The following is a 15,242-nucleotide window of genomic DNA, read 5'->3' on the forward strand; positions in this document are numbered from 1 at the left end:
TACCCTTCCCGACTCATCCGAGGTAGAGTGTATAGGATTTGACGCCTCCTGGTAAACCGCGAACATTTCTTTTGCCGCATGTTGTTCTCCATATACGGTTGTTATACCATCCTTTTTTGGAAATTTCATCCTCTGGTGTAGAGCTGACGGCACTGCCCTCATGCTGTGTATCCATGGCCTATCAAACAATGCGTTGTACCTCATGTCACCGCCGATGACATGGAACTTGGTGTTCTGAACTGTACCAGGCATGTCAACCGGGAGGGCGATCTCCCCTTTCGTTACTTCATCGGCCATGTTGAAGTCATGGAGGACCGGGAAGTGGGTCTGATCTGATCGAGCAACCCAAGCTGTTCTACTACCTTTGACCTGATTACGTTGGCCGAGCTACCTGAATCCACGAGCACACGTTTAATTCGAATGTTACTCAAAATAAATGAAATCACTAGTGCGTCGTTATGCAGTTGCGTCAAGGTCTCGAGATCTTCCTCGCTGAACGCAAGGGTGTATTCGGTCATGCAGTCTTGGATCGAACCTTTTATTGCAGTGGATATTTTTATCCGTTTAATCACGGGTCCTTGGGGAATGTCGGTTCCCCCGATGATCATATGAACGACATGCTGAGGAATCTCTCTTTTTGCCCAGGTTGGATTTTTCTGAGTATCCCGCTGAATCTCTAGGCGTGCTCTCTTGTTAATGTAAGGATCGGCGTTAACATATTGGGCATCGCATGAGGTCGTACTCTCGGGAATCGATTCTGGTGCATTCTCAAGGTTTCGTGGTGGTACACCAAGACTGTTGCTTTCACGTGCGTTAACTGAGTTAGATATTTTGACCTGAAATCGAAGATCTTGGACAAGAAAAAGTGTTAAAGGTACCTTGTGTTATGTAGTTAAACCAGCAAGAAAATAATCACTATTATTTTTAGTCCCACGGTGGGCGCCAAACTGTTTACCGTAAAAATGGTAATAACAATTAAATTTAATTTGTAGTTCTAAAAATACGTGATCTATTTTTATGCTAGTTGTTAGGCAATGGATGCTAAAGTAAGAGATTGGAAAGCAAGATTATAGCTAGAAAATGATATAATAGTCAGACCAAACGACTGGAGATTTGGGCCTCGAGCTGGCATGTATAGGGTCTCGAGGTTGAGTCAGATGGCCGGCTTAGAACAATCGAGGGAGTAAGAATAGTTATGAGAGTTACAGTGATGGCTCTTTATGATCAACGATAAGCAATAAATGAAGAACAATAAATAGAACACAATAAATGGGAGTAATGAGACCAAGAGAGTATGTTAGAGAGCAGAAAAAATGTTCTTGTATATTCAATATTGAGCATCAGAGGGCCTACAAATGACAAGGATCCTCTTTATATATGAGGGAGAACTCAAACATAGTACAAAAGCATTTATTACAAAGTAAGATAGCTGGAGAGCTGCCTAGTAATCTGGTACAGACTGGTACTGTTCTTGCAGGTGACGCCAATTCGGATCACATGCCTAGGGAGCTTCCCGCTTACCCTCGATAACCACAGACTCAAGATGCGTCGAGGTCGAGTGTGAAGAGCCTTCGAGGTCGAAGCCTCGAGCTGCGTCCCCAAATCTTCGGGGCCTTTTTTAGGCTAAGGGAGAGACGCAATGATCGTGAAATCGGGCCTCCCGATCTCACCCGTATACAAATTCATTGTTTAACACTTAGATATATGAATAGTGACGACTCATTCTCCGTCACAGTTTACTAAGAGAAGTTTTTACTACAACAAAGTTTAGAATAATGGTTATTAATTCAAGTATAATCCATAAAATTTCAAAAAGGGAATTGTAAGAGAACCAATTCACAACTTTCCATGTTTATGAATGCGGCCAGCGGCCACTCCTGTATAGGGGCCTTCTCCATTTGGATCGAAAGCAATTCTCTCTGGATGTCACGACCCAAAAATTAGTCTGTCGTAATGGCGCCTATCATGGTAGGCAAGCCGACTACAAAAACATTTCTAACACTTTTAAATGAAAAATGAACTAAAACAAGTTTAAATAATTAAAGCTCTCATAAACCAGATAAAAGATCGAAACTCAATATGGAAATTCTCAATACCAGGGTGTCATTGAGTACATGAGCATCTACATAATGACATAGTCAGGTATATTGTCTAGAAAGTAAATCTGAATAAGTAAATAGAAAGATAAGAGAGGAGAGTCAAGATCTGTGGACGCCAAACAGCTACCTCGATGATCTCTGAAGGTGTGGACTCTGCAAATCAGCAACCGTCGTGATCGGAAATACCTGGATCTGCACACGAGGCGCAAAGTGTAGCATGAGTACAGTCAACTCAATAAGTAACAAATTTAACTTTTGGACTGAAAGTAGCGATGAGTTCAAATATTACATCCCACTTTCAACATTTAACAGTACGAAAAATTACAGAAAATATGATAGCGATATCTCAGAAATTCATAATTTAACAAGTAGAGGTACAAGAATTTAGACATGCTTTCATATTTGCAATAAAACTCAACACAGAATAGGACAGATCCAGCCAAGGGCAGATCCAACCAAAATGCAAGCAAAATATGGCAGATCCAGCACAAATGCAAATAAACTAAGGCAGATTCAGCCTAAATATAAATAACTGCTAGCAATTGCGCCCACTGTGGATGTGTAGATTTTGGAGGGGCCGATCCAACCCAAGCACTATAATAAGCTAATCTTGGCATGAATCAATAAAAACTTGTTGCGACGTGCAGCCTGGTCCCATGAATATCACTCACAGCAGATCCTCAGTCTCACTTAGTCATTAATCTCTCCAGTCTCTCGGGCTCACCAACAATCATGATATTCAGCCCAAACAATGATGATATGACGTATCAAATAAGGGACAACAGAGACTGAGACATATTATACAATTAATAATTGTGACTGAGTATAAAATGGCAAGTTAAGCAAATAGTTCAACATGTAACCTAAACAGGATTTCTAACATGATTGACAGCTCAATTGTTCTATCACATGGTAAAATACGGGTAACGACAAGCTTAATCAACTATTCAGTTCCAGAGAATCAACCAAGTCACAATTCTTATGGTGCACGCCTACATGCCCATCACTTAGCACATGTGTTACCTCAACACAAATCACATAACACGAAATTCGGGGCATCATACCCTCAGAACAAAGTTTAAAAGTGTTACTCACCTCAAACCGTGCAAATCTCTACTCCAACACGTCTTTGCCTCGCGAAACGGTCTTTGAATGCCTCGAATCTAGCCACAAATAATTCGATACAATCAACACGAGCTAAAGGAATCAATTCCGTATAAAATTACTAAGTTCTTAATCAAAATTCAAAAAATCAACTCAAAAGTCGACCCCCGGGCCCACGACTCGGAATCCGATAAAAGTCACAAAATCTAAACATCATTCAACCACGAGTCCACCCATACTAAAATTACTCAAATCCGATTCCAAAAGCTTGATTAAATCCCCAAAATTCGGCCTAAGAACTTTCCTTCATTTTTCTCAATTTTCCAATCCAAATCACCAATTAAATGGTGAAATCAAAGACATAAACATGGAATTTAACCAAAAACTAAGTAAGAATCACTTATCCCAATCACTCCCTTGAAAATCTCTCCAAGAATCGCCTCCAACTAAGCTCCCAAATTTAAATTTTTGATATAAACTCAAACCCTCGTTTTGAAATATTTAAGTTTCTCCGCAGACGTCCTTTCATTGCGATTGCGAAGCACAACTCAGCTGCCTAGAAAATTCATCTTACACGAACGCGACACTATACCTGTGAACGCGTACCACTACCTCCTCAGACCTACGCGATCACATACCTCTTCACGCGATCAAGAAGAACAAACGCGTGTGAACCCAACTACCTCCTTTCCTTTTCGCGAACGCGACCTCAGCCGCACGTCCGCGATGAATTAAATACTCCAGCTACGCGATCACAACCTTCTTCTCGTGAATGCGTAGAGTAAAATCCACCACTGCCCAAATAAGCCTACGTGATCGCAGACCTTCCCACGCGATCGCGTTCAAGAAAACCAGACACAGACACCAGAAAACATCAGTCATAATACCAAGTGCAAAATTGATCCGTTAACCATCTGAAACTCACCCGAGCCCCCCGGGACCTCAACTAAACATACTAACAAGTCTCAAAATATCATTCGAACTTAGCTGAGCCTTCTGATCACATCAAACAACGTTAAAACCACGAATCATGCATCGCTTCAAGCCTAATGAACTTATGAACTTCTATATTCTACATTCGATGCCGAAACCTACCAAATCACGTTCGATTGATCTCAAATTTTGCACACAAGTCATAAATGACACAATGGACCTAATCCAACTCTCGGAACCCCAATCCGATCCCGATAACCGCAAAGTCAACTCTTGGTCAAACTTCTAACTTTCGAAAGCTTCAAATTTTCCAACTTTCGTCATTTCAAGCCTACTTCAACTACGGACCTCCAAATCATTATCCGTACACACTCCTAAGTCCAAAATCACCCAACAGAGCTAACAGAAATATCAAAACTCTATTCCGGAGTCGTTTACATACACATCAACATCCGGTCAACATTTTCAACTTAAGCTTCCTACCTTGAGACTAAGTGTCTCGACTCATTCCGAAACGTCCCCGGAACCGAACCAACTACCCCGGCAAGTCACATAACGATAATTAAGCAGGAAATAAATAGTAAATGGGGTAACGGGGCTACAACTCTAAAAACGACCGGCCCAATCATTACACTGGACCAACTGCCCCTTTCAATTTGATTATATATCTCAGCTTTTGGGAGGAGATTTTGGGTGCTTGGTATTGGAGATGGTTTCAACATATCTTCTGAGTTGAAGGCTAAAATTACTGAAACAAGTGTAAGTGTTGTTGTAGCACTCAACAGTAGCTTTGAAGCATTCATGTGGAGTATTGTCTTTTGGTTACAAGTTAGAAACAATGGTGTGAGGTTATGTTGAAGTTTTCTTCTTTTATAAGACGTTTGAGTTTGGTTTGTATTAAGAGCAGACTGACGTTACACATGGATGGACCTCAAAGTCATCCTAGAGTGCAACACAAATAGTGTAAGACAGAGAACAAACAAAGTAGCAATGGAGAAAAACTTACTCTATAGTATTAATGACTGAAAATGAACTTCTATATATAAAATACATAAGGTCAAAAAGGGACGGTAGAAACTTGGGATAGAAAAGCTTACGTTGATAAAGAAATTAATAAGAGAGATGTGAAGATTTGATTTGTTAACTTAATTAGTTCAAGATTTAAGCGAGATTGACTACAAACCTTGGCCCCCTAAAAGAAACATTCTTTCTTTCCAAATACCAACCACTAAATTAAGTACTGATGTCACAATTAAAGGATTGATGGCATTATACCGAGGATCAAGTAACTCTCAACATTCTTGAATATTGGCTATTTGGATAGTTGACAATGATTTTATAAACTGTACTACAATAAGTTAATTGTTCCACATGCACTTATCTCTCTTAACATCAAGTCTTATATGATACCTTGAAAAATTAGAGTGATAAACTACTATAATTAGTTAAATTGTACTGTTTGTATAAAATTATTTACACCGCTAGTATATATAACTTAAATTCTTTGATTGTTTGGGTACTATAGACCATCATAATTACAAAGACATCACTACATGAAAGCTTATGTATATACTGATATGGCTACTAAGTAATGTAGCTCATTATCCATGGCAATTTACACTAGCTTCCGGAAGATTACCCGATCAAGTACTTATACACGGTTCATGTATAAGAACGTCCCATAGTATAATCGATTTGGTTTTGGTTCTTGTTGGGTTTTTTATTGGATTAATGACGAATGAGAAATGGAGGGAAATGAAAGTTTTGAAAAGATTCTTCTTACAAAGCAATTTTGTCCGTCGTTGAAAAGAGAGGAAAAATCTTGTGCTTATATGGAGATGCACTTCTTCTAGCTTTTAAAAAGTTGCAAAGAAGGTAAGACTCACACCGTCATTGTCGCTTGAATTTGAATTTAGATATGGTCAAATAATTTGATTGACTAATTTTTCGGACCAACAAATATAAGTTTATTTGTTAGTTTAGTTTTTCCTTCATTTTATTTTCCGCTGGTTTTTCAGAAACAATCACTAGCTAGTAAGGCCATTTCTGTAACCAGCCACCAGAAAGGATTTTGACTAGAAATACAATTGGCAATTCTCTCGGATTTTCTTTACAAAAATTTTGAATTCTCTTCTTCCTTTCTACATGATAAATAAAGAAAAATCTTTTATCAGTTTTCATTCGCTATATAACAAATTATAAAAGAACAAACAAATAAATGAAAAATGACGTGAGCTGAATGGGTTAATTGACCCGCTCATCCTAACCCAACCAAATATTGGGGAAGTTGTAACCTATACCCTTTTTAACCTACCCGAATGTAGTCCAATCCGCATATTTGCGCCCCCCCCCCCCCCAAACTTTTTAATCACTAATTCATTATCAATAGAGAGTCGTGTTGATAACTAATTTATTCTCTAACATGTTACGGTGATCTAGATTAGAATATAATATTAATTAAGTTCTTTAATTTCCAAGTCCCTTATGTTTGATTCTTGAATACATTGCCAAAATGCAGAAATATAACACGTCGTACTTGGTACTCCGAGATGTTTTTCTGGTAGACATTATTTCAAAGAACAATGGGGCGCGAGTGTTAATGCTGGATTCTCTCAGTGCGGCTGCTCAATGGAAAGAAATGGATGTCCTCATCTTTGATTCTTGGCATTGGTGACTTCATACTGGCAGAAAACAAGCGTAAGTACTCTTCAATCAGTTTCCCACATTTCTACCTTAATTATTGAGTATAGATTTTGTTCACTATGAAGCGGAGACTTGGAGCAACGGCCGAGTTGTTTTTGTGTGGCCGATAAGTCACAGGTTCGAGTCGTGGAATCAACTGCTAATACTTGCATCAGAGTAGACTATCTATATCACTCTCCCTTGAGGTGTGGTCCTTCCTCGAGCCCTACATAAATACGGGATACTTTGTGCATCGGACTGCCTTTTTAGATTTTTTGCCCGATCACTTAACTTTGACATGTGTTTCGACATGTGCACAGGTTATTAACTAATGTTTGTCATATAAATTTATTTATAATTATCTTAGTAGTGACTTGAATTTATTAAATATTATTTGCATCATCAATACACCAAACCTACTTTCATTAATTGATGGAATTCTAAGTTTGGTCATATTATTATGATTGCTTTTGCAGTTGGGATCTTGTTCAAGATGACAACTCCACATACAAAGACAACAAAAACTAAAATATTTTTCCAAGGAATTTCTCCTGACTACGACAAGTAAGTTTAAGACAAATATTATACTTAGTATGTTAAATATATTGAATTGAGAATACACATTTAAGTTTTATACACTAACAATATGGTATTTGATTTTAAAACCAATTGTGCCGGAGTAACACAACCATTGAAGAGTACACTAGGACCTCATCCAGGAGAATTGGTACTGGAGAACGTCTTGAGAGGGATGAATAAACCAGACTATCTATTAAATGTAACAACATTATCACAGTATGGAGCAAACGGACATCCTTCAACTTATGGGTTTGGTGGACACAGAAACATAGACTGCACCCATTGGTGCGTGGCTGGTGTTGCCGATACTTGGAATCTGCTCTTAGGTGCAGTTCTTTGATCAATTGTAGATCGCCATTTCTTAAAGAAAAAGAGAGAGGAATACCAGTCCTATGCTTTTCTTTTAATTTTCTTATCTTTTTGGGGATAAAACATAGAGTGCCCAAAAGAAAGGTATATACTACAAAGGTTATGTTCCAATTTCTTTTGAAAAAATATGTATTACAAATAGAAATCATTTCTTTTTCTTAGAACTAGTATATTACTAAGATAAGTAATTAAAATGAAGAGTTAATAGAAAAATTAATCTAAACAGCTTCATTCAATCGCTTAAATTTAAAATAGTTATTTAGTCTGTATTTAATCAATGCATATCAATAAAGAAAAGTAAACAATAAATCCAACTGGCTATTTCCATAAAGATCCCTTAGTTATACAAGTCCATATTTACCTTTAATTCCACCAAAGACCCTTTTCACTCTCAAGTGCAGCTCGAAATATTAAAACTGAGAATCTTACGGAACTGTCCAAAATAAGTCCAAACTTACCAACATCTAACTATTAATCACGGACTTACCAAAACTAGCCAAGCACGTACAATTGAAAATCCCAGATAAATAAGGATTTTTTTTTCACGCGCAAAGATCTCCTTCCATATTTTTAAGCATGATCAGCAACATTAGATGTGAGAAAGAAAGAAAATTTCATGGATGATGTAGCAAACAAAGTGATAAAACATACAAAAAAAAATTATTCCAAAAATTTAAGCAAAAAGAAATCTTTTTCAATAGTTATGGGTGAAATTCGTTGAAAATATATAAGTGAGTCAATATACAAAATTTGAGGAAGAATGAAGATGATTTGGATTAGTTTTGAGTCAAAATTCATAGTTGAAATCGAGTTTAATAATTTCTCAAAGACATAATAATCAAATATGTATCTTACATGTATCTCACATACAGGTATAAATGAATATACTGGAGATACACTAGAGATACATATTTGATACACAAAAGATACATGGAAGATACACAGTGAGATACACATATCATCTTCTTTTATGTTTATCTTGTGTACTTCGAATTTCGCTCAAATTTCAATTCATACCACCTAAAATATCCACTAAATCATTCCAAAATTGAGATTCAATGTCTTAATATGTACCCAATATATTCCAATAACATCCACACTCGAAATAAATTTTAATTTCGAAAATTCAAATTTTTGATTTCAAGCTTAAGCAAGCTTCAATGGTTGTCCATGATATATTTAGTTTAATCCTTCGACCGAAATCCAACAAACTAACGTTTAATAGTGATTTCTAAATCGAATTAAGGTGCTCGATTCTCTAAATAATGTCAAGGAATTAGAGTATTATAATATTGCTCAAGTCCAGTGTCTCAAAAGGTTTGAACTGTCTTTGTGTTTTAGCAAAATAGATATGTGCTACAAAATGACATTTGAGTTATTTCCGATAACTTTTTTATTATGCGTTAGTTTTGGTTGAAAATCCATATGGTCTGACAAGTTGGATAGCTTTTCCTTAGATACACAAAAAAAAAAAAAAAATAAAGCCTTATGCAGAAAAAAAGAAAAAAAAGGGCTACTCCACAAAAGAAAAGATTGTTGCTTCTTAATGCATTTCAAATCCAAAAGATTAAAGTGCTACATTGACGTTCGAGAAAATCTCAATAACACTGAAGATTGATTCCCTGAGAAGAGTACTAATTACTCCATTCGGTTCGTAATAAGTGACTAATTTGCTTTTTTATTTTGGTTCAAAATAAATGTTCAGTTATGTAATCAAGAAAGAATTCAATTTGTTTTTACAAGATAACCCCTATGTACATATCCCTAAAAAGTTTTCTTACTCCTCACATTAAATGTTTAATTAGAGTTAGTTTAGTCATAGTAGGTATTTTTGTATAGCATTTATTATTTTCTTAATAGGCGTGCTAAAAACAAATTGATCACTTATTACGAACCGGATCATTGTTTTCCTTAAAGATGACAATTAATATCTTGAAAATTAAAATCTTTTTTTGATTATACTCAGGTGCCAAGAAAAAAGGAGACTACTGCATAGTCCAGAAAGAGTACATCGATCCAGGAGAAAAATAGAGTTTTGAAAAGGCAAAATATATAAGTTCACACCAAATCCCTATCTTAATAATATTATTTAATGCCACGTATCAGCAATTCCCTCATCTTCCCCACCTTTCCTCTGTCTCTCTCTTCCGTCACCCACCCCCACCCTACCCCACCCCAAAATCCCTTCTTTTCTTTTTCTTTCTCAAAATCAATACGTATGATTTCCTCTTAAATATAATAAATATTTTGCATTAATCTCAAGCTTTCAATATTTTTCATTCTCTAGCCTCCTTTTTTATATGTTTGATTTCATTCCCATTTAATAAAATTTTTGTCATCATCGCAAATCTTACAATTAATATAGGTTTTTTTCTTTGTTAGTAATTTCGGCTGCATCTATCGCGTGCATCTGCTTTTTTCCGTTAATTTTGCGGTTATCTATTTCAAATTTAAGATTCTTAGCTTTTGACGTTGAAGAGGAGACTTGAACTTTTTATTTTGAAAGTTGATGGTGATGGCGGCATGGGAATGACAAACAAAATTTTGGAAGAGAGCTATAAATGAAAATTGCCAGTTTATATCTTTGTTGATGTAAATAAGCTTCAGTAGATACCCAAGGAGTTGTAGAGAGGAGGCCGCTCTTATTCTATTTTAGATTTACCTTTGCCATTGTTGCTTTTTTTTTTTTTTTTTTTGAATAATGGCCTTGTTGTGGTGATGATACGGTGGTGTGAGCCATGGCTTATTGGCATTTGATGCTTTTATTTCTTTTTGTGATTAAATCACTTGGGCTCCTAATTTTTGGGTTAAATTGTGTGTTCTAATTTTTTGGGTGGTCCATGGAGGAGGAGATGGAGGTGGAAGAGATGGGGTTGAAGAAGATGAGGGTATATGTGTAATTTTATATTTTTATTTATTTATGTTAATGACACGTGTCACGACTTTGTTGGTGCGTGAAGTTACTCATATTTAGGTAAAGTTATCAAGAAAAAAGCAGTGTGCTAGATACCCTTTTAAAAGGTTGAGTGTGTAATATTATTTTCGCTCGTATAAATTACGTAATAGGAATTTGGTCCATATTTCCAGTGCCAACTTTATGTATTTTACCTTTTGAAAACCATGTCAAAGTTATTGAACCCAATGTTGGTGTCTACCTGGGGTCCCTGGTGCTTAGAATCAACTCCTTTACTACCTTCTTATATCATATCATAGTTTTAGCATATTTTGTCTGTATATATTTGTTTTAAAACTTTGGTTGGAAATTTACACGAAACTACAGTCCCATTAAACCTGGGAAATAAATTCTGGTAATTCGGAGTATCTTTTCGTCTAACTTTCTACTACCTCTAACAAGAAGAGCAAGTTAAACTGATTCTTATAGCCTCTTTGGCCAACCTTCTAAAATTAGTTTATTTTAACAAGTTTTTCTGTAAAATTATTTTTAAAAAAAATATTTTTGATGAGAAACAATTTAAATTTGGTTAATTAATTTAAAAAGCACTTTTGAGTAGCAATTTGTGTTTGACTAAATTTTTAAAAAGTGCTTCTATTTATATTTTTCTTAAAAATGCTTTTAAAAAAATACTTTTGGAGAAAACTATTTTTTTCTGCCTCTCAAAAACTGATTCTGCTTCTACTCAAAAAAAAAAAAATTCCTTCTAAAAGTTTGTCTAACCTTAACTTTGAAAAGGGAAAAAAATTGGCAAAAAAAATTATTTTTGGCCAAAAAAAAGTTTGGCCATCTTGTTTTACCTTCAAGACAATATACTCTTATGCTGAAATGACTAGCCAGCTTTATATAGCTAGGACCATAGGCTAGTAGTTTGGTTATTATTAAATGAACTACATGGCCATCTTCCTATCCATCCAAACCCCTTTAAGTTAGACGTTTTTATAGGTAGTGTAGTTTAATTGTGGGAGAGACAAGGATATTTTATGGGTTGGTTTGTCTAATGATATTAGTCATCTCACCTTTTATATATATATATATATATATATGTGTGTGTGTGAGATAATTAATACCATTATTTTGGTATAAAATTTATATCGGTTTAGCTAACACCCATCATTAAATATGGGATAAATATAATCTTAAATTTTATTCTGAAATTAGTATCCTTATCTTGATAAATAAACGACCCCTTAATATCGACATGGTAATGTTTAAATTGATAAAAATAAAACTCATTACGAATTCTAAGATTTTATGTTCAATTTATACTTCGATTAATTTTTTTATTTATCTAAATGGTAGTCTACTATGGTGTGTTAGTAAAGTAAAAATTGCACGGGGTGACCAAATCCATTTAACTTATACCCATTTTTTAAAAACTTTTAACTTGTACCCACTTTTTAAATAACTTCAACCCCCTTTCTCCTCCTCTTTCTCCTCCTCAAAGTTATATCCGCCTCTTCTTTCTCAAACTTCTCATTCTCCTTTTTTTGCAAGAAATCTGTTACCCCTATAGTGAGAATGGATAAGCCAACGAAAGCAATGAAAAGGAGAGCTAATATCTCCTACCACCACAATTACTGGCGACCAATGCTTAGTAAGACGAGAATAAGTTCACTTAATGTCACATTTACTACATTGTTCAAAATAGGCAACAACGTAGTATATAGCTATAGCATCATCGAGCTGGTAATTCAGCAATGTGGTTATCCTTAGCTTGACAGATGCTTATTATGTAATATGGAAGATTAGTTACTCAGTGACATGTCATAATTGTATAATACTAGCAGTTAACCTTCATTTTCTCATTTTTCAGCTGTAGAAACTATTTGCTCAACGGTTGGATTTGCTTCTAATAGCAAGAAATTTTTAGAAATAGCGGAAATCATAAGCCAATTACAAAACAAAAACTTCAGCTCTAGAGTTGCAGTTCGCCAGTTACAAAACAAAAACTTCAGCTCTAGAGCTGAAGTTCGCCAGTTACAAAACAAAACCTTCAGTTCTAGAGCTGAAGTTCAGGCCCGGCTACTAGAATACTTTTGCGTGATTGCCTTTGCTACTTCAGCCCTGTATGCTGAAGTTATGCGAAAAAACGGGTACGCTTGCAATTTTTTTTACAAAGTGAATACAAGTTAAAACGTGACACAAAAAACGGGTATAAATAAAAATGCCCCGTTAGTAAAGAAGAAAGGCAATTTGGGTCGATTACTACAACTGCATGCCCATTTAGTGCAATGGAATTGAAAGCAAAACTACATGGACCATCATTCGAGTCTTCAAGAAACACTGATCAAAGGTTAGCTAGGATGGACTGCTCTACGTTCAAATACACCACATTGACCCAACTACTTTGCAAAATTGGATTCATTTTTTACTTTTGTTATGTACTTCCCTGTCTCAAATTATGTGTCGTAATATCTAAAAATAGTTATCTAAAATTATTTGTCATTTTAAAAGTTCAAAATAAAATAAAATTATATCATTTTCATTTTAACTTTATTACTAATTATTCTTGAAAATAGAGATATCACATAAATAGAGTAAACATTCAATAAAGAGAGATCATATCTTAAGACATAAATAAGAGTAAAATAGTCTAAATTTTCTCCTAATTAATATTTCTCAAGAGGCATGTAAAAGAGAAATACGATAGATAATTTGAGATGGAAGGAATACTTAATAATTAAAAATCCCCTCGTTTACTTGTTTAAAAATATCTTAAGTAGGCGTTTGGACATAAAAATAGTAATTTTTGGGAAAAAATAATATTTGGAGTTAAGTTGAAATATGGTATTTGAAATTTAAAATTATGTTTGGACATGTATTACACTTGAAAAAATATTGCAATTTTGTGAGTGAGGAATTTTTATTTTTTAATTGGGAATCTATAAACTTTCATATTCTCAATGACACGAAGAATCCCACGAGTTTAACATCTTTTTGGTGGTCTCAGACTTTTAAAAAAGTCACATATAAGATCCGCGAGTTTCTTACGGCTACTAATATTTGTATTAGGGTAAACTGTCTACATTATACTCTTGAGATGCGGCCCTTTTTTGAACCCTGCGTCGTGATGCCTTGTGCACTGAGCTGCTTTCTTCTTCTTCTTCTTTTTTTAAAAGTTATAAGCTGTTGTTTTATTGCCATTATTAGTGTTGTCCCTAAACATGTGGCGATCAAATATTCTTCAATAATTATGGATTGAACAAACATTCCAGAAAGACAAAAAATTATCCAAAAGAATGGAAACATATTTTATCCTCAACTTCACTTATAATAAGCTTCAAGATAATCCATAAACTCCTAAAAAGGGCATCATAACAGAACCGAACCACAACTTGCCATATTTCTCCTCAACTTCACTTATATACCTTAATGTCGAGTCAATTACTTATATGGTCACTCAACTTCCTCAAATTATCCCCTAAAGTTATTTTTCTTTCGTTTGTAACGATAAAGTCACTGAACTATGCCTATTGCACTCAAAAGATCACTCAACTAGATTTTCCAAATTTTGGATTACCAAATACCTACTTTACCCTCTAAATTATAAATATTTATCTTCTTTTATTTTTTTTAACTTTTTAATAGTATGATTTTCCCTTTTTAATTTATATTATGGACTTACCTATAGAATAAATAAATATTATTTATAAATTTTAAAAATAAAAAGTATTTAAGCATCTATAATCTATAATGTTGGAATAACAAAATAATGAGCATAGTAAAATTAATTAGAATAATTTGTTCGTAATAATAATTTTAGTATTAACAACAAAAATTTAAAAATTTATTTACACAATTCAGAATGAAAGAAAATAAAGGTTGTAAAATATATATTCCATGCATGTAATATAAAAATAATTATTCAAATAAAAGTATTTTTATAATATACATATATATTCTTGAAAATTATGCTCAATTATATTATATATATTCCATGCACGATTTAACATAGTATATTTTACCCTATATAGATAGTCCCCCTACTTTCCGGTGACATAATATTGTGTCGTCGGAAAGCAGAAGATGCTGAAGTTATTTAGTTCATTTGTAAAAATTTCAGCACTAAATAAGCTAAAGTTTTTTTTGTCCTGGATAAGCTTTTTCAAAAACTTCACCAGAAGATGCTGAAGTTATTTAGTTCATTTGTAAAAACTTCAGCACTAAAAGCTGAAGTTTTTTTGTCCTGGATTCATTAGTTTTGTCATAAAGCTTTTTCAAAAACTTCAGCAGAAGATGCTGAAGTTATTTAGTTCATTTGTACAAACTTCAGCACTATATAAGTTGAAGTTTTTGAAAAAGCTTTCTAATATAGTAGATAAATAATCAGATTGCCAACAGTATCTAAATCATAAATTTTGGAAACAATAAACGTGAAAAGAACAAAATTATCATTGTCTACTAACTTACGTATGTGGAAATATTCACAAATTATTGTCTACTAACTTACGTAATTATTTATAATTTATTTTTAAATAATCTGATAAACATATTTATGGCAATCATCCCATGAACTGAAG

This window comes from Nicotiana sylvestris, chromosome 7 (genome assembly GCF_000393655.2).
Source record: "Nicotiana sylvestris chromosome 7, ASM39365v2, whole genome shotgun sequence".
Classification (NCBI taxonomy): Eukaryota; Viridiplantae; Streptophyta; class Magnoliopsida; order Solanales; family Solanaceae; genus Nicotiana; species Nicotiana sylvestris.